The sequence below is a fragment of the Octodon degus genome, unplaced genomic scaffold, assembly GCF_000260255.1.
Source record: "Octodon degus isolate 3935 unplaced genomic scaffold, OctDeg1.0 scaffold00036, whole genome shotgun sequence".
NCBI classification, from domain to species: Eukaryota; Metazoa; Chordata; class Mammalia; order Rodentia; family Octodontidae; genus Octodon; species Octodon degus.
In genome coordinates this window covers 14,820,891-14,830,641 of record NW_004524612.1, presented here as the reverse complement: position 1 = coordinate 14,830,641, position 9,751 = coordinate 14,820,891, and the positions used below count along the sequence as shown (strand labels likewise).

Sequence of the window (9,751 nt, the reverse complement as noted above, 5' to 3'; positions counted from 1 at the left end):
AGGATAGAGGTTGTGCTAGATCCTAGGTTCAATAAGGTAGCTTTGGTTGTTTTTTTGTCTTCTTGAGACAGGGTCTTGCTATGCAGCTCAGGCTAGCCTTGAGCTCAATTTGTAACCCAGACTGCTCTGGAACTCACAATGATCCTCCTGCCTTACCTCCCTGTTGAGGTAAAGGCTTGTTAAAGGCATGTGTCACCATGCCCAGCTGCTTCGGAATAATTTAATTGAGAACTCTAAATCAATAAACCTGATCTTCCCTTTTTCCCATTATGCCATACTCACTGAAAAACAACAGCTAGTGTTCCTAGGCTAGAGACAGCCATATTACAGGTACACCAGCCTACAGGATAACAAAATCAAGACTGACAAAAGGGCAAAAATGAAACCACTGATTAAGCAGTTACTTATTACAAACATCCAACATAAGTACTGGTATTTAAAAGGTCGGTCCTAAGTATTCCTATCTTCTGAGTCATTACATGTTTAGCTTATATAACTGACACTGAAGCTATCCTGGTGTAAGATTATAAATTACTTTCAGAAAAATATATACAGGAGAAATACACACACACACACACACATACACACACACACATCAGTGGGGCAGATATTAAAACAAGATTAGAGATTCACATAAAAGCTTTTAAAATTTAGTATACATCTATATAAATATGTCACAAGAATGTCTTAAGTCACAAGAATATTTAGAATAATGAAATAGTGGAAACAACCCACATGTTCAATAAAAAATTATTGCTAAGTATACTATGCCGTAGTTACAGAATTCATTAATGTATACTCAGGAAAAAAATGTAAAAATCAATCTAATGACAAGAAAAAATGATCATGAGAGGCTGGAGAGATAGCTTCATGGTCTAAGTGCCTGCCTGGCAAGCACAAGGACCTGGGTTTGATCCCAAGTACCACATGCCTTACCTGCCCGTGAACCCAGATGTGCTGTACCAGCCACCAAAACAGGGTGTGGTGGCATACACCTGTAATTTCAGTGTTGGGGAGACTGAGAAAGGAGGATCACTATGAGTCTGAGCTGTATAGCAAGACCCTGTGCCAAATAAATAAAAGATTTTTAAAAAATTTTAAAAGAAAAATGTTTATGATTTCATGTTAAAAGAGACTATAAATCATATGTTGCATCTCATTTCCTTACAGGATCTGAGCAAAGTGACAGAATGATTATGTCACATTTGGTAAAATAGTCATTTGAATTTCAGTATCTTGGCCTCAAGGAGGCAACTACAAATTAGTGTCAGACAAAGATGGGCCTATAGTTACTATTAGTTGGTCATTAAATATCAAAAGAGACAAGAGGCTACTGTAACTTTTTGGTTTGGTTCTTCAACAATAGTTGCTGCTTGTCACAGCCCTCTTTTTCAACTCTGGCACTAAAAATCCCAAGTGCTTCCAGATAGTGAATAAAATATAAATGTGCAATAAACAAAAGGTAAAAACCAGGATTAGGAGTGCAGCCAGTGAAGCACTTGCCTAACGTATTTAAACTCTTGCAGTCAACCTTCAGTACATATACACATTAACACAAAAACAAAACCAGGTTAATTATAAGTCATAGTTTCTTAGCTTATCTGAATTTTCTCCTCTGTTTGGTGCTTCAGGCTCACCTTCACATTTTCTTTTTATTACCTTGATGCTTTCTTCTGTCCTATTTTATTTTTCCCTGTCACTTACTTGTTTGCACCTCTCTATCTTCTCCCACCTGCAACTCCTCTCTTTAGTGTGTAAAAGCTTGGATAATAACTACAAAATTTACCTCAAATCCTAGACTTCAGCTGCACAACTAAAAACCTCTGCTCTTCTCTACATCTTGCCCACTATGATCCCAGCATTCAAAATAATACTACTTTAGTGAGAGTTCTTCATTCCTTTGCATCCAGCGAGGATTCACTATGCTTTGTGTACAGTTTCTCACAACAAACAAATTTTATGAAGCCATCTGTGAGAGTATCCATTTAATATACAAATATTTCTGTTACTTTTCTCTAAGGAAAAGGATAAATCATATTTTAAACAAGTATGTCAGATTCAAGTATTTTCATTCTTAAAAAGTTGTTATATGAGTTCAATCCCTGGTACCACACACACACAAAAAAAAGTTATAAATTCTTAGAACAGCCAGGTCTGGTGTGCACATCTTCATTCAAGTACTTACAAGACTGAAACATGAGGATGGTAAGTTTAGGCCAGTGGAGATTACAGAGTGAGTCCATCTCAAGTAAACAAACAAAACGGGAGGTATGGTGGCAGACCCCTGTAATCCTGGCACTAACAGAGGCTGAGGAAAGGAATCAAAAGTTTGAGTCTCACATGGGGAACTTAGTGACCCTGTCTCAAAAAAAAGGAAAAAGAAGCTGGTAAGTAGCTCAGTGGTAGAGTGCTCCAAGGTTCTGAACACTAGAGAGAGAGAGACAGAGAGACAGAGAGACAGAGAGACAGAGAGACAGAGAGACAGAGAGACAGAGAGAGAGAGAGAGAGAGAGAGAGAGAGAAAAGAACAAACACTTTACAGTATTGGCAGGCATTCAACACAGATGATCTTTCTTGAATTTTGTTATGCCAGGAACCCAAAAAATAAAAATCTGAAAGTCACTGTTATTTGCTCTGTTAGTGTCACTTTGGTTATGGCTCTTTTAAGTAAGTAAAAAGACAATTATAGAAAAATGTGGTATTATCCATCCTGGCCAAAACTTAATGGAATGAGCAATACTGGACTACTTAAAACTGTAATACACCCACACAATTCAACACTTCTCAAATGGAGGAAAGAATGAAGACGTTCTGCATGTATCAATATAAAATATCCACTGTATAGTCAGCATCAAATAAAGCATGCAGAACGTGTTATCTTTTCTGAAAAGGAAGTAAAAACAGACTATTTTTTCTTAAAGAAGGAACCTGCTGGCTATAAGACAAATATGGAAAGTAGCTACATAATTTTATATATTTGTTATTTTTAATGCCATTAAGTACTAAATAATAAACTGGCTAGCCTTAATTTCTTCACCTGAAACAAAATACACAAATTAAATTGGGCACAGTGGCACATGTTTTTAATCTCAGCATTGTGGGAGGATGAGGCAAAAAGATCACAAGTTGAAGTCCAGCCTGAGCAACTTCGTGAACCTGAGCCTCAAAATAAAAAGTACAGATTAAAGTGCCTGCTTAGGCAGATGCAGGGATTGAGACTGGGCATGGTGGTAAGGGCTTATAATCCTAGTGCTTGGGAGAGTGAAAACAAGAAGATCCAGGAGGATCACTATGAGTCCAATCTGTATAGTGAGACCCTATAGACCCTGTACTAAATACATTAAAAGAGAGAGAGAGAGAGAGAGACAGAGAGAGAGACAGAGAGAGAGACAGAGAGAGAGACAGAGAGAGAGCGCGCACAAGCGGGCTGGGATACAGCTCAGTGTGAAGGTCCTAGGTTCAATCCCCAGTACTGGAAGGAAAAAAAGTTAAATCAATATCAACTCTAACAATAAACAAGTCACTCTATTTAAACTTCATTTTGGAACACAGCATGCTAACAAAAAAGGGGTATGGGGAGGAGCACCCAAAAATTCCCAAAAAATGATCTGTGGTGACTCTCTAGTACTAATTACATCATAGTGATAAATCATTTAATAATTATTTACATCAAGAACACAAACACAGGCACTGGCTACATCCTCTTCTCTGTATTCTCAAGTTTCACAAACATTAAGATAAGAAAAACTAAACAACTGAAGGAAGAACAGGCTAAATGCCAAATGGCATGAAAAACAATAGAACTGTTTTAAAGAATTTAAAGATCACAAAGACTCAAATAAATGAAGACTTTATAAAACCCACAGGAATTAGATAAGAAAACAGAGAAGGAAAAGAGGAGTCCAGAAACTGAGGACTGCTGTAACAAAGACTTAGCTAAGCAGGAAGAAACATGACTATGCGAAAGGACACTGACAAGTTTGAGTGAAACCTGAGGCTGATAAAGACAATAGACAAGAATGAAGTCTAGTAACTATTGTAATATTTGACATTTGGGCAGTATTACACTTACTTCATTTGACCGTCTCTGTGAGAAAGGGTAGTTGGAGAGGGGCTCAAGTATCTGATTACGAACAGCTAGCAGCACTATCCAAGTATCTAAAATGGACTATTCCATCAATAAGGGGATAAAGAAACTAGGGCTGGAGCTATAGCTCACACAGAGCACTTGCCTAGCATGTGGAAAGCCCTGGGGTTAATTTTTAGCACCAAAAATGAAGAATAAACAAGAAAGAAAAGCATGGTGGCATAGTCTGCAATCCCCAGATTCAGTAAATTTGAGACCAGCCTGGGCTATGAAGAGGATGTCTATAATTTCAGCATTCTGGGAGGCTAATGCAAGATTGCATAGGTCCTGCTTTACCTTGGTCTTAACCATCCAGAAGAAAAGTATAAAAACGAAATACAAGAAGTAAAGCCATGCTGTTATATTGAGCTGTGGAGGACTCAGGTCATCAATTTGTGACATTGCCAGTGAAGCAGAAGACCCAATACTATTGTGGGCTGCTGGACTCTTTTGGAATGTTTTGCTGAGTTTACACACCTATAATATTCAAATAACAGAACTTAACAAAAAAAAGGTATACAGATGAATGTCCATTTTGTATCTGTGTATTCAGAAAGGTTGGGATAGATATATAGTTACATTCTCTTAATGAATAGAATGATTTGTTCTAATGGTGTTTGTAAATGGGATGTCAGGTCCGCATCTTGTACAGCAATTAACCACTAAGAAGAATGTATGCAGTGTTAATTATTGAAACTGTCCTACCAATTTGATTTGAAACTGTCTCATTGCTATTTGTTTATCAATAAAATTATGGCAAAAAAAAAAAGACAACAAATTTGAGCCCAGCTTGTGCAACTCAGTGAGATTCTGTTTTTTGTTTTGTTTTGTTTTTAAAGGGGGGATAGGAATGTAGTAGTTCAGTGATAGAGCACTCCTGGGTTCAATCTGCAGTTTTGGGTGAGGGGAGACACTGTAAGCAGAGGGACTTGTTAGGAAAGTTCATGCATAAGTTAATGAGGATCTAAATGGAAATGACAGCAGCAGGAACAGAAAGAAACTTATCAACCTGTAATGATAACTAAGGAAGAAGGTAAAAGGCTACATGGCTTACCCCTCAGTTAACAGAATAATAGTGTAATTGAGAAGAATATGCAAGACCAGATAGGGAACAGCTATTTTCAGTAATATAGTCTGGTTCCAGAGGTATGTGATTTGAAACAAAAGCAACACACATATGTTTCTAGAGTATCTTCAAGTCATCTCAAAAATCTTTTATGCTTAACATCATCCTTAGCAACACAGACTTGTTTCCCTGCTATTAGACCCAATGTCTGTCACTCTTACAGAAGACATCCGAAGTAGAAGGGAAGAATGAATGACTGCTTCATGGGCTTGGATTCTCCTTTGGAGGTGATGGAGCCATTATGAAATTAGAGGCTATGGTTATACAACATTGTAAGCACACTAAGTGCAATGAATGCGCATTTAAAAATGGTTGATATTGTCTGTATGAATTTCACTTTAATTAAAAGACAAAAGCTTGGGTATGGTGGTGTGTGCGCATAGTCCCAGGCACATTGGAGGCTGAAGCAGGATGATTGCAGTAAGTTTGAGGTCAGTCTCAGCTACATGGTAAGTTCAAGGCAAGCCTAGCATACTAGGAAGACCCTGTTTCACAAACATACAACAGTCAAGCGAGAGAGAGAGAAAGGGAGCTAAAACTAGGACCATCATGCTTATGTCCTGTTGTTAAAGGTCCATATCCAGAATGCCCTGTACCTTCCTTCCTGCCCATATATTCTACTTACTTTTCTCTACTTCTCAAACATTTCCAGCATATCTTAACGTTATCTTCAGCAACAATGAGGAAATTATACCTTTCAATCTTTCTCTAAAGTCTATCACATTACTTTTAAACACAGTTGGCTCTTTCCTGAATTATGCTTTCAAATGGTAGCTGCTTTTTTAAAAAATTATTATTTTTGTTGTCATTTTCCATTTTCCTAAAACTGTCTTCATCTGAAGGCCAGGATGAAAAAACTTATTTCCCTGATCACTGCCACCATTTCTTGCTAACATTCTTTGCCCATATTCACCATTTGCCTTCAGCTTTGGTATCCAGTTTACAACTTTTCTTCACCAAAGTTTTATCATGTAATTTTCAAACGCTTTCTTAATGGTATGCCCTCAGGCAACTTCCACTGATATTTTCCTTAAATCCACTTTAGCTACCCATCAACTACTATCTTAGACTCTGATCATCACTCAAAACTGCTCTTCCACCAAAATTACTAATTCAAAAATCCTATTTAGAAGGGCTGGTCAGATAGCTCAGCGGATTAAAGTGCCTGCTTAAGCAGACATAGGGACTGGTTTGATCCCTGGCATGCCATGCTGGCCTCGCCTCTGGGGTGCGCTTAGACAGCAAATGAGACTGGGCATGGTGGTGCACCTGTAATGCCAGTGCTTGGAAAGCTGAAAACAAGAGGATCACTAGAAGTCTAATCTGTGTAGTGAGACTCTGTAGACCCTATAACACATTTTTTTTTTTAAAAATCCTATTACAAAATTATCCACTTTCTCCATGCATGACTATTCCTGAGCTGCCAAATGCCTTCCAGGAGAAGTACTCTAAAAAGCAAGGCGGTTCCATTACAGACTCATAACTGATCTCAAATGAGTATACAAGGTTATAATCTTGGGTGGTTCTGCCTATTTCTCTATTTCGTTCTTTCACATTGTCCTATGGCTATTACAAATCTCCTCTTCCTCATCCAAATATAGGCTATTTTCTTTATTTTGTTGGTCTTTCTTCTCACGTCCCTCCTCATAATAATTCTTTACAAAGCAACCAGAGTTAGATGTTCAAATATACTCTTCAGTATCCCTAAAAACGTTTCATATACTTTCAATAACTTTAGGATAAAGGCCAATTTCTTTTAAACATGTCACAAAAGGCCATGTACATCTGACCCCATTCTACCTTTAAAGTCTCATTTTGGGATGTATCTTTCAGAATATTTTATTGTTCAGCTTTAACAAGAGACTGACAAAAATTATATACATAGGCTGGGGACATAGCTCAGGGGCATAAATGCCTGCTTGGCGAGCACAAGGTCCTCAGTTTGATCCCTGGTACCAAAATAGACAGACAAAAATTATATAAACATGTATTTCAGGCACATCATGGGATGTTTTGATATGCATACACATTAAAGTATACAAAACATTACTGATTATAGTCACAATGCTATGTATTAGGACTGCTACTCTATGTCTAACTTCCGTAGATTGCGTTTGTAGGTGTAATGAATGGTATGTATCTATTGGTATACCTAGTTTACTTCACACAATGTCCTCCAGGGCTGTTTATGTTGTCACAAACAACAACAAATTCTTTCATAAAGCTAAACTGATTTTAATCAACTATATCCACATTTACTTTATTCATTCATCTGTTGATGAATACTTAAGATATTTCCATCTTGATTGCTATGAACAGTATTAAAATTAACATAAAAAAGCAGATCTCTCTTTGGGATAACAATGTCCTTTAAATATGTACCCATAAGTAGGAATTCTGAATCACATGGTAGTTCTATTTTTAATTTATTGAGGAACCTCGATATTATTCTCCACAAGAGTTGTACTAATTCCAACATACTAAATGCTTTGATGCTTTGGTAATTTTCCTCTCTTAGAGGGGTTAACTTCTATTCATCCTCTAGATCCCAGCTCAAGGACTACTTTCTCTGCAAAGTCTTCACTGATCTCCCACATCTGCCTTAAAAAGAAATTATGAGGGGCCGGGGAGATGGCTCAGTGGAATAAGCGCTTCCCTGGCAAGTGCAAGGGACTGAGTTCAATCCCTGGTTCCGCCAAAAAAAAAAAAAAAAAGAAATTATGGAAAAATTTAAATATTGTTGCATACATAGTAACAAAAGTTTCTTTAAAAGTCTATCCTAGTAAATTATAATTTTTAAACTCATTAACTTTACTGAAAATCAATAATAAGTAAAGCCATATTAATATGCTGAGCTGTAAAAGACTCAAGTCAACAATTTCTGACATTGCCAGTCCTACGGATAACCCATTATTATGGACTACTGGTCCATATTGGATTATTTTGCTGAATTCACGTACCTACAATATTTAAATGTCAATGGAATACCCATCTCTGACAAAACAAAAAAAGGGGATACAAATGAAGGTCCATTTTGTATCTGTATATACAAAATAGTTAAGATAGATATATATCTACTTTCTCTTAATTCAATGAGAAGAAAGATTGGTACTAATAGTGTTTAGACAGGATATCATGTTTGCATCTTGTAATATGAATAACCACTAGGAAGACAACAATATGCAATGTATTAATTATTGAAACTGTCCTACTAATCAGTTTTGAAACTGTCTCATTGCTGTTTCTCAATAAAACTAAGTTTAAAAAAAGAAAATAAAATCAATAATTATATAGCATATTAAAAATTGTAGACAAATATTGAAATGTGAAAGATATAAGATGCAGACAGAGTGAATTTTAGAAAAATATTTCGGAAATGAATACATAACATGAGATTAATAATAAATTGCACATTGTAAAAAATTATTTACAAATTTAAATGAATATAACAATAAAAATTGTTTAAAATAAACATGAAGAGTTTACAGATCAGTCATGTAATAGTTCACTCTGTGCCAAAATCAAGAAACTTATATTCCTATAATTAGAATTCTCAAAGTAGAAGGGAGTAGGCAATAAACATTTAAAGATTTAAAATTTCTGAATTTAGTTAAAAGCATAGCACCACATTTCCAAGAAAAATGAACCTTTTGCACAAGAAATATGAAGAAAATCATACCAAGGTACACAAAAATGAAATTGTCCAAAACTAACTGTAAAGAAAAAATCATTAAAGCATATACATAGAAAAAAATATTAGCTATGGAAGAACAAAATTAAATAGCATCTTATTCTACATTAGAAAAAAAAAGCAAGTAGCTAAGAAACTAGACTTACTTATTCAAAATACTTATTCAAAATACTGAAAAAGAAAAAAAAAATCTGTCCTCATTAATTATTTTTTTCTTTTTGGCAGAACTGGGCATTGAACTCAGCCCCTTGCACTTGCCAGGCAAGCACTTATTCTAATGAGCTATCTCCCTGGCCCTATCATTAAATTTTATACTTAGCAAACATACCTTTGAAAAGTAAAAGCAAAATATTTTCCAGGTATACAAACTCAAAATGTTCTAATACCTCCAAATGTAGCATATAGAAAATAACAAAGACCATAATCCAGAAGGCAAGAGAAGTTGCTGTATGGTCCTGAATAAACAATAAAGAGCTCTCAAAAAGGTCATTAAAAGTGAGTGAGACAACCGAGGGCCACGGGATCCTGAACAGACCCAGAGCGCAGGCCCGGTAAGTGAGTGAGAGGACCTGGGCCAAGGGATTCTGAACAGACCCAGAGTGTAGGCCCTGCGAGTGAGTGAGACGACCCAGAGCGCAGGCCTAGCGAGTGAATGAGATGACCTGGGGCCAGCGGATCCTCATTTGACCCAGGCTGCAGGCCCAGCAGGGAACCCTTCAGCAGAACTCCCTGCAAAGAGGCTAGAGGCAAGACCCATCCAGCTGATTCAGGAGCAGAACATCTTGCCAGAGAGACATAAAGGGTTCAA

General features: G+C 36.7%; 1 protein-coding gene across 10 annotated transcripts in view; it reads right to left on the bottom strand.

Annotated features, from left to right (window-relative positions):
- The window catches only part of Hmbox1 (homeobox containing 1), a 236,691-nt gene that overhangs the window by 184,612 nt on the left and 42,328 nt on the right, over positions 1-9,751 (bottom strand). Inside the window, exon 1 of one of the 10 annotated variants that reach the window (XM_023714677.1) lies at positions 283-349. The exons of the other annotated variants lie outside the window; for them this stretch is intronic. The gene's annotated coding sequence lies outside the window, so the exon portion shown is untranslated. Of the gene's footprint in view, positions 1-282; positions 350-9,751 lie in introns of those variants that run through there. 10 annotated transcript variants of the gene reach the window in all.